The sequence below is a fragment of the Megalops cyprinoides genome, chromosome 8 (genome assembly GCF_013368585.1).
Source record: "Megalops cyprinoides isolate fMegCyp1 chromosome 8, fMegCyp1.pri, whole genome shotgun sequence".
In the NCBI taxonomy this organism is placed as follows: Eukaryota; Metazoa; Chordata; class Actinopteri; order Elopiformes; family Megalopidae; genus Megalops; species Megalops cyprinoides.
The window spans coordinates 36,940,540-36,951,377 of record NC_050590.1 but is presented as its reverse complement, the minus strand read 5'-3'; positions in this window follow the sequence as shown (position 1 = coordinate 36,951,377).

Here is a 10,838-nt window from a genome sequence, read left to right as displayed (position 1 = left end):
ATGTTAGTGATTAGATTTTGTTTGTTGGGTATACTTGAAAAAACACTGCAAAAAAGAACAAAAACATTCCCTATCTGTATTCATTTCCATTATGTCAACCGTTAACATGTTCAAGAAGACTTGCTATGAAAGGTTTCCCATTACATAGTGCAACATTTTTGTCATGTGACTGTTTCATAGCAGAATCCATGGTTTCTTTGTGAATACTGTAAATGTACCAGCAAGAAATTTTAAACCCAAAATTGTATCCGTTGCAAATACAATCTCAAATTTTCCAGTGTGCCAATTTGGCACATTCAGAAAGAATGGGATTTGTTCAATATCTAAATGCAAGCAATCTTGACAAGTAGAGCTTAGCATGAGATTCCGTCAGCAATGTATTGACCAATTTTATTTTCAATTCAATAAAAAATTTGCAGTTTGCTTTTGCCGAAATAGCTGGTCTTTTTTCAGAGATTACAGATGTTAGTGTTTTGTATGTTTAATGTGTTTCTAAAATTCTTTAAATTGGTTATTAGAGATATATTTTGTACTTATTTATTGTAAAGGAAGAGTTGAACAAATCTAGAAGGGACATCTTTTGAGTTGTAATGTATTTGCTGCCTTTCTGTCCTATCTGTAAAAAAGCATTTACAATGTACTATATCACAAGACTAGATACAGAATCGGACATTGCTTAGCAATGCATAGGATAAATGTAGGAAAAAATGTGACTCTGGGCATACGGTAAACTTCAGCCCTATTACTTTATATCTAAGGACTTTTTTGTACAAAAATAAATGAATAATTAAACAGCATTTTGGTCTTGTTTTTTTTGTTGTTGTTGTTAGTAATATGGTACAAAACCACAATAAAGGGTGTCTCTGAAGATAACGTCCACCATTCTACCAAGGTCTCTCCTCATTTTACAAAATGTGGCCCAAATCCTAATCCCTTCTAACTACATTCACACAGACAATTAAAATGGGTGCAGAGCAATACTACACTGCACAGCAACTGCACAAAGATGAGGAAATGATGGTAATCTAACAGTTTTCACATACAGCATCACAAGTAATTCATTAGGAATGGTGTGGCCGGAGTGTGACCCAGGCCAATCTTGTGCTTCCGCTGTGTGCGTGTGAATGAGTGTACAGTAAGTGTGCACGCAGCCATGTCCTTAATCTCTTCCAGGTGCTGCAGAATTCAGTAAGCAAAATTTGAGAGGGTCACCAGCTGACAGCAGAATCATGAGAAAATTAATCACTTGGGTCAAACACAGGGGAAGGGTTGAGGCACCATATATTCTTTCAACAGAAGAGTGTTATCAGGTTAACAACCTCCGATTCCAATTTTTTTCCCAGCATTGATAGGGTGCAGCATTCGGACCACCCTGTGCAGTCTTGAGATGTAAATATGTCTTCATCAAGGCGGATTTACAAAGTTACAGTACAGCTGTAGTTCAGCAATTATTTCAAATGAAATTCGAAAGCCTCCAATGCCAGCGGGTTTCATGCCTTCACTGATCTGAGTATAGCTCATCTGGCACACTGCCCCACACAACCACAGTGACTTTCCCATCATCCCAACGCAAGAGAATTTGATCAAATTTCATTTTTCAATAAAATCTGGGTCAGACACAAGTGAGTATTTTTGATTACATGTGCATTTTTCTTGGTTTAATAATAAAAGCTGTGCTGAAACCTTGATGGGGCCATGAGAGTGTCTTTCCCACATTTAAGAAAACTAACCCCCAGTCACATACTGTCAAACCTGCCTCCAGCCAACTCCCTGTTCAGCCACGCCCATGCTCTGAGTCGCCTGAGTTTTAACCACACCTGCAAAATTCACCTAATCACCACTGGGGATTTAAGGACTGCAGTTTCAGGCACCTCTTTGTGAGGTATTAAGCTTGCTCTACCAAACGGTATCATTGGTGTTTCTACTCGTTACTCTGCTCCTGTTTTTTGACCTGTTTGCCTGTCTTTTTGACTCTGCTCTTTGTCTTGCGATTTGGATTGGTTGCACGGATTCCCGTTTTTCTCTCCATGCTGTTTTCGGCTTATGTTTTTTGACCTTCCCAAGGAAACAGATTTGGATTTGCTGGACTTCTTTATTAAAGTACCAGAGCTCTGCACTTGGGTCTTTGCCTTTGCTCGCCACCACACAACCAGCCCTCTCAGAGAATGCCCCGGATTCTTGAGCTTGTACCTAGAGATGAGATGCAGGAAGGAAATGCAGAGGCCACCCCACAGCTCATGGTGCCCATCACATGACAATGCATTTCGTGGAAAATTAAGGCTATTTCTGTCCCATAATTAATGTGATTAATGTACTTGCATTGATTTTAATAAATCTAGCTAAATATGAACGGAAAATGCTGACATGCTTACACATCTTGTGCTGGGTGATGTGCTCTGTGGATTACCTTGTACTGTATTAGTTGTAGGTTAGTATTGTTAGTCATTGTGAAGGTGTTCCTGCAGATTTGGGTCCAGAATTCGGTATCGGGAGTGAATGATAAGTCTTTTTCCCAGGCTTTGATTGGGATGGAAATTGTTGAGTCTACGGTGGATATTAGTTTATATCATTTGGAAAGAATTTTCTTTGGGTTGGTTATTTTGTTCCTTCTACTAGTGGGGATGGGAGTAACTTCTTATTTGATATATTGATTTTAGATTTAAGGACAGACTTTAATTGGAGGTACTGAAGGTATTGTCCTTTCCCCACATTGTACTTCTGGACCAATCTTGAAAAGTAATGAAATTGTTATTCTGGAAAAGGTGGTGGAGATGTGTGATACCACCCTGTTTCCATGTGTTGAAGTTAAGTGGTGTTTTGTTGAGCAGAAAATCATGGTTGTGCCATATTGGAGTGTATTTACAGGGTTTCATTGTATATTTGAAGATTTTGTTGATTTTCCACCAGGCTGTCAGAGTTGTTGAAATTTTGGTGTTGTTAAAGCAATTATGTTTTATAGTGGTGTTGAGAAATTGCAGATCGGAGATTGAGATTTCTTTGCATTCTGACTGTTCTATTTCTAACCATGAGCTGTTCTGTTGGTTTGTGTGAATCCAATTGGTGATATACTGTAATTGATTTGCCAGATAATAATTTTGGGAGTTTGGAGCTTCTAATCCTCCTTGAGTTTTGTGTTTCTGTAATGTGACCAATTTGATTCAGGGTGTTTTATTTATATTTAGTTATTTATATATTTTTATATATTTTATATTTATAATAGAATTTGCTTGTTATGGAGTTTAGTAAGTTAAACCATTTAGTGGTAGGCTGGGTCGGAATCATTGTGAAAAGGTAATTAATTTTTGGTAGTATGATCATTTTTACAGTTGCTATTCTGCCAATTAATGATAGGGGTAAATTTATCCAGCGGTTTACATCATCTTCTATTGTTTTTATTGATGGAGTGAAGTTTAGGTGAAACAACTCTGACAGTGATGGAGAGAGTGGGCATCCTTGCCTGGTTCCCGTGCAGTGTGAAACTCTGTGATGTTAATCCGTTAGTAACAACTGTGGCCATTGGTGAACTGTACAGTATTCTTATCCACTGAATAACAATTCTCCGAAACCAAATTTGTGTAGTGTTCAGAATAAAAATGTCCAATTTATTCTATCAAATGCTTTTTCTGCATCTAATGATAAATTATTGTTTTCATTTTGTTTTGTTTTGATACACTAATTAGATTAAATAGTCTATGCATGTTATTTGATGAGTGTCTTCCTTTGATAAAGCCAGTTTGATCTGGATGGATTAGTGATGGGTTTACAGTTTCAATTCAGGTGGCAAGAGCTTTGCTGATAATTTTGAGATCTGTATTGATGAGTGATAGGGGGCGGTAGCTGAAGCAGAGAGTTGGGTCTTTATCGGGTTTCAGTAGTACTGAAATGAGGGCTGTGTTCATGTGTGGTGGAATTGTCGAGTTGTGTTTAATGTTAAGTACCATTCTGAAGAACAGTGGAGAGATTGTATTCCAAAAATGTTTAAAGAATTCGACAGGAAAGCCGTCAGGTCCTGGAGCTTTATTGTTTGGCATCTGATTGTGCTGTGTGGAGTTCATTAGCTGTTAATGGTCTGTCTAATTGATCTGCTTGTTCCTTATTAAGTCGGGGTAATTCTATATTACTGATGAAGGAGTTAATATCTATTGAATTGGGTTCCTTTTCAGGGGTGTATAATTTGCTGTAAAATTCTTGGAATGTGTCATTTATTTCTTGGGGTGACTGCATGGTTTTCCCTGCCAAGTTCCTTATGACTGGTATAGTTGAGTTTTCTTTATTTCGTTTCAGTTGGTTAGCCAGATATTTTCCTGATTTGTTACTGTGTTCAAAATGATCATATCTGAGTCTTTGTATCAGGATTTTTTTTTTATTTATGATATTGTTGAGCTTTGATTTAGTTTCTGTCAATTCCTTCTGAACTTGGTCAGTTGGATTTTTAGCATGTGTCATTCAGTTATTTGATTTTTTGTTCAAGATTTTTTTCGAGTTCCTGTTCCTTTTTTTTCTTGTATGATGAGTAGGATATAATTTTTCCTCGCATTGCTACTTTTGCTGTTTCCCAAAGTAGTGTGGATGAAATTTCTGGAGAATCATTTATTTCCATGAAGGATGCCCACTCTTTTGTGAAGAATGTGTTGAAATCAGAATCTTCTAGCAAAGAAATGTTAAATCGCCATCTTGTGATGGGTTGTCTGAGTTGTCTGGTGTTTAGATTGAACGATACAGGGGCATGATCACTGATTAAGATGGGATGAATTTTAGAATCTGAAATATCAGATATAATTGAGTTACTGGTGTGCTGTCAGTGAAGTGCGTACTGTCTCTTTAAGAGTTAGTCACCTATTGATGATGTCATCAGCACCTCATTTTTCTGTTTAGGAAGTGTTTAGTTAATGAAAAAGTTAGAAAAGGCTTCAGAAGTTCTGGTCACGACAATTCTCTTTGTCTGTTACGTTTCATGTTCCTGGATGCACAGTCGGTATGTTTGTGTTGTTAACAAAGCCTTGAGTGACATTTCATGTTTTAATGTGAGTTTACAATATATGTGTTGGTTAGTATGTGCAGGATAAGATAATCCATTGTCATAGTTAAAACACTTAAAATGGTTAAACACTCATTTTAGTTAATTGTCAAAGCACAGGTTAAAATGGCAAGTAAGTTGCACACTTAAAAGAACTCAGGTCTCATTTCATGGTTGTTTTATTGATATATACAGGAATTCATGTATTTATTATGTTGTATCTTCCTACAGTTTTACCCGCTTCCAGTACACCATTAAACAGAGCTCACCGAGTACTCTCTCCAGCGTGGTGATTTGGAGGAGGAGTTATCTGTCAGCTTGTGCAGGGCGTACAAGGGTGGCAGAATAACTGGTGAGAAAAAAGTCAATACGGGAGAATGATTGATGGGGCGATGTGAATATTCTCTGATGGATTTTGTCGCCAACTTTGGCAAGGCCAAAATCACTCATGTACTGTTTTAATGTTTCCATGGAGTGCCAGTTTCGAGTATTAGCGGTGGTGGATGATCTGTCTAAAGTGGGATTAATAACTGTATTGAAGTCACCTCCAATTATGATTGTAGAATTTGATAAGTTGGATAGTGAATCGAAGAATGTATGGAAGAAAGCAGGGTCGTCAGTATTGGGTCCATATATGTTTGCAACAGTGAAGTTGTTAATGGTGGCGTTGATAACATATCGCCCTTCAGAATCAGTGACGGTAGTGTTATGGATTAATGGAATTTTTTTCATTAAAATTGACACGCCTCTTTTCTTAGAATTGTAGGTTGATGAGTATACTTGATTAAATTACGGGATTTTCAATTTCTGTTTTTCAGATTCTTTTAAGTGAGTTTCTTGAAACAGGCAACATGTCTGCTTGTAATTTGATCAGGTGTTTTATAATTTTAGTTTTCTTTGCCTGTGAACGAACCCCACGGATGTTCCAGGTTACAGATTTGAGTGAAATCATTGATATGGTTTAGGATTGATTTTACAGCTATGTGGTGGGTATGAGCGTAAATATTTATGGTGAGCGTGTGGTGTATTGACATTAGTTTGCCATATTTGGATTGCAGTTTGGGATGACATTGATATTTCTGTGATAGTGGATAGCAGTTCAGTAAAAAGAAGGAAGAAAGAAGGAGGGGAAAAAGAGGTGAAGGTAGAGATATTGACATCTGGAACAGGTTCATCATAATCTTCCGTTACAACACCATACAATTTCCCCTTTACACATGTTTCTAAAGTTACCTTTAACAGTTAGACACGAAGACAGAGACTGATATTAAACATAAAAGGAGAGTCTGACAGAATCAGAGAGAGAGAGGGAGAAAGAGAAACAGAGAGATAAAGATAGATATGTGTAGTGTTTGTTTAACAGTAGACAGCAGGGTGTAAAGTTTAATCTTTAGTATTCATATTGGCATATGGCTATTGTATGTCTTGGGTAACTAAATCCAGGTGGTGATGTTGCGGTCACGGTAGAGCTGCCCGTCAACAACTTGTCCACAGTCAATGCAGCTCCTCTTCCCTTTTCACGAAATTGCTTCAGGATCAGGAGAAGTTTTTTTTCTTTTCTCTTGTATTTCTCTGGGAAATAGATCGTTGAGGCCATAATTACTCCCTTTCAGTTCCCTTCCTTTGCGTTTTACGAGTTCTTTTTGCTTGTAATGTTCAAATTTTGCGACTATGGGTCTCAGTCTTTCATTGCTTGTGTGTTTTGTGCCTAGGCGATGAACTCGGTGAAACGTTATTTTGTTTACAGGTGCTTTGCAATTTGATGTAAATGTGATACCATCGATATCGATACCATGATCAGGTTTCAAAATGGTTGTAAATTCAGACCTTTGTGTTGCATTTCCCTGAATTACACCATTAAATGATTTAGAATTATTTAAATTTAAGCCTTTGCAGTGTGGTTCTTTGCCAATACATATATTGAAGTTTCTGCAGTGTTGCTTTACAACCACCATCAGTAAGTCAATACAACCTCCATGAATTCTTCAGGCAGACTTTCTTCAGAGGTAACACTAAAATATTGTATCAAATTTTTCACATATATTGCAAGGCATTTTGGGAATAAGGAAGTTTAGAACATAAAGTGTACTGTACATCAATGTGACAGCACTGACATTCTGAAAACTTTCAACATCGCTTTCAAATTCTCTTTTTTCTTAAATCAGTTTTCCTTCTCAGAACAAGAGCATAACATAATATAGAGGGTATTTCAAGGGTCCTCTGGAAACAAGTTATCTGAATCTTGTACAGTTTTGGATGATTAGCAGCAGGAAGATAAGGTAACATGCTGAATCAATCACAGTTCTTTTCTAACTTAAAAGTCTATTAGTGTTAATGTATGCATTAATGAATACATACATGGTATTCCAATACACCTACATAAATGCATAATTATGAAAGTTTAAAAAAATCTGACTTGTGTATTTGTAATAAAATAACAGAGCAATACTCTCTCAATAATACTTCTATTTTCCAAATGTGGCTACACCATTTCAGGGGTGCCACAATGGCGCCAACCAGTACAATGTTGCACAGCAGACCACTTTCTTCGCTCTGTAGAAAATGCGTTCTTGACATTGTCATAGAATTGTAGCCACGGATACAGTGTGTAGGCCTAAATCTTAAGCATGACCGCACAAAGTTTTTTTTTTCCCAGTACAAACGAATGAGGTCATTTTAGAGCAATTCGGAGATGGTTGGGGTGTTGGCTGACATCATTGTCAACACATTTCATATCTATATCTAAAAAAACCATAGCAGCACAAACGAAAAATTTAACGGCATAAACCGGCGCAAACGTAGCACAAACAAACGAGACAATTTTGGAGCAATTCGAGGGAGGTTGGTGTGCTGGGTGACGTCACAGCACATACAATATAATTTGTTATATCTAAATAACCATAGCAGCACAAACGAAAATTTTTACAGCACAAACAGTAATACCATTTCGAACTTTTTAAATACTTGGGGTGCCAACTTCACGCAGGTAACCACAAGTTATAAAAATACAGTAAAAGTTACAAAATAAAACCCTGACCGTTGTCCTCCTGACCATCGGGGGCGTTACTGCGGTGCATGTGGGTAAGGGCGCTGCGGGGAGAGAGAGGGGGCAACTTACCGGAAGAAGAACAGGAAACACTAGTGATGGTGGCACACACATGTACATACACACTGCGAAAAGCGGGGTGAAATACAAGCGAGTGAGTACGTGCAGTTGAGAGTTTTTACACATTCGTGTATACACACACGCACACACAGCAAGCGGTGAGGAAAGATCCACCTTCCGAAGCGCGCTCGCCCCCTCTCACATCAGCACGGATTCCTAAACCCACTGCACAGTTAAAAACAAAAGAGAGCAACAATAAAAAATGTACATCCCAAGCCCCAACCCGATACACAGTTGGTTTGTCAACCGGGAAGCATAAACAATGTCATGGCGAGCACGCCCGTTATCAAGTAAGTGCAGTTCCGTACAGAGATAGAACCGAATTAGCCGGTGCTAGCTACCGGCAAACTATATAGAGACGGCACTACTTGAGCGAGTTAGTATTCATTTCGCGGTCAGCGTTAAAAGAACTAGTGAGGTAATACAATTGTAACCAGGCAAAACAGCAGCCAGTACCATCCTATAAGAAAAATAGGAAACAGTGAAAATAGGAAACAGTAAAAACAATAGCACTGTAATGCCATATTCCCTTTGAACATTTTCACATTTGATACACTTTCTTTCATAACGCGATCAAGAGCAGAATTACCTTTACAATAAACGCAAAGCCAAAACAATCCAGATGCCCTTGTTGTAATATATTAGATACATTCTAAATTCTAACATTTGAATTGTTGCTTTACCTCAGCGCTCTGGATGACAGGAGGTTCAAGCGCCACCAGTCCGTCTATGGAACCCTGGCATAGACAACGCTCATCAGTTTCGCCGGAATCAATTCAAGACAGCATGAACCCACATGGAAACACCAGCCTACCTTCGCACGATAGGAACTCAGAATACCCAGGGGAAAACCGGAACCACAACAGGTAAGGCGTTTTTTCTACCTGGTTACTGCCGCCTATTTATAGGTCACCATGCTAATCACGTTTCTTGCCCGCCAACCGGGTAGCCCCATCACATAAGCATAGGCTCGGGTTGAAATTATGTGGAATCCTGTTAAATATGAACACCAGCCATGCGTGTTGACAATTAGGCTCCCTGGGAAGGGTGTGAAACGTATGGTCACCGCTTGCACACCCTTGAACAGCACATCGAGGAGGAGCGCGATCCACCATTTCGCCTGAACAATAACGAAACTGCTACTTCGGAGATTTGCTCCTCTCTTCACTTCAATGCGTGAAAGTGGGCTGGCATATGCAAATTACTTTGGAGGTGGAGGTGTACAATGGGGCGGTGATGAGAGCTAATGGTCTGCTTCACAGTCTGTATCAACGTCACAGTCTGTTGATGTCTCGACCTGCCCGTTTTTACCCCTCGTTTCAAAGTACGAAATTTTCATATGAAGGAAGAAGCAACATTGTTTCAGGTTCATGTAGTGTTGTGGCCATACACCGAACTCTCCTTATTCAACAAAGCCAAGGTAAAAACGGATTTCCATTCTAGGTCCCATTTAAAAAGTCTTTGCAATTACTGAAACTATAGGTGTTCTGATTTGCTTGCTCATTGTGAATATTCATGAATGATTGGGCCAAAGACAGATCAGTCCTAGTAAGTAAAGCAAGCAACCACAGGCCCACCAATTACTAATTGAAAGCTCATAGACACAAAAAGTATGGCTGACAGAAGCAACAGAGATAGTTATTTGTCCAGTAAATAGAATGTCTGTTTTCTTAACCTCCGCTAGAATGTTGCTCCCACCCCATCTGTCCAATGAATGAGGAGATTTTATTGGAGATGTTGTTTTCTTTACTTGCTTTTTTTTTCTTTTTCTTCTTTGTACTGTTTATTTCATTCCAGTCCTTGTCATCCAGCTTGTCCTTGTCTTTCTTTGCTGCCTTACCAGGGTACACATGTCCCTCCACAGTCACGTCCACGCAGCGCTCCTGTGCCACCAGGTAGTCCTTTATCTCCCACGCATAGCTCCCATCCCACAGCATGAAGGTCACACGATTTGACCACACCACAAACCTGTACATCAACAACAGCCCACTTAGATCCCCACTGGACTAGCTCATATACAACATCAACTATTATCATGAAAAAAAAGTTAAAGTTAAAAGTTCAGTTATGTAAATTAGCACCAAAATGAAAAACTGGGAATGTGAAGTTTCTATATAATTAATATATACACTCAGTGACCACTTTATTAGGTACACCTGTACATGTGCTCATTGATGCAAATATCTAATCAGCCAATCATCTGGCAGCAACTCAGTGCATAAAATCACAAAGACATAGTCAAGAGGTTCAGATGCTGTTCAGACCAAACATCAGAATAGGTAGGAAATCTGATTTAAGTGACTTTGGCCGTGGGATGATTGTTAGTAAAAGACAGGGTTTGGTTGAGTATCTCAGAAACTGCTGATCTCCTGGGATTTTCACACACAACAGTCTCTCTAGAGTGTATAGAGAATGGTGTGAAAAACAAAAACATCCAGCGAGTGGCAGTTCTGTAGGTGAAAACGCCTTGTTAATGACAGAAGACAAAGGAGAATGGCCAGACTGGTCCAAGCTGACAGGAAAGTGACAGTAACCCAAATAACCACACGTTACAACAGTGCTATGCAGAAAATCATTTCTGAACATACAACACATCGAACATCAAGGTGGATGGGCTACAGCTGCAGAAGACCCCTCCAGGTACCACTCCTGTCA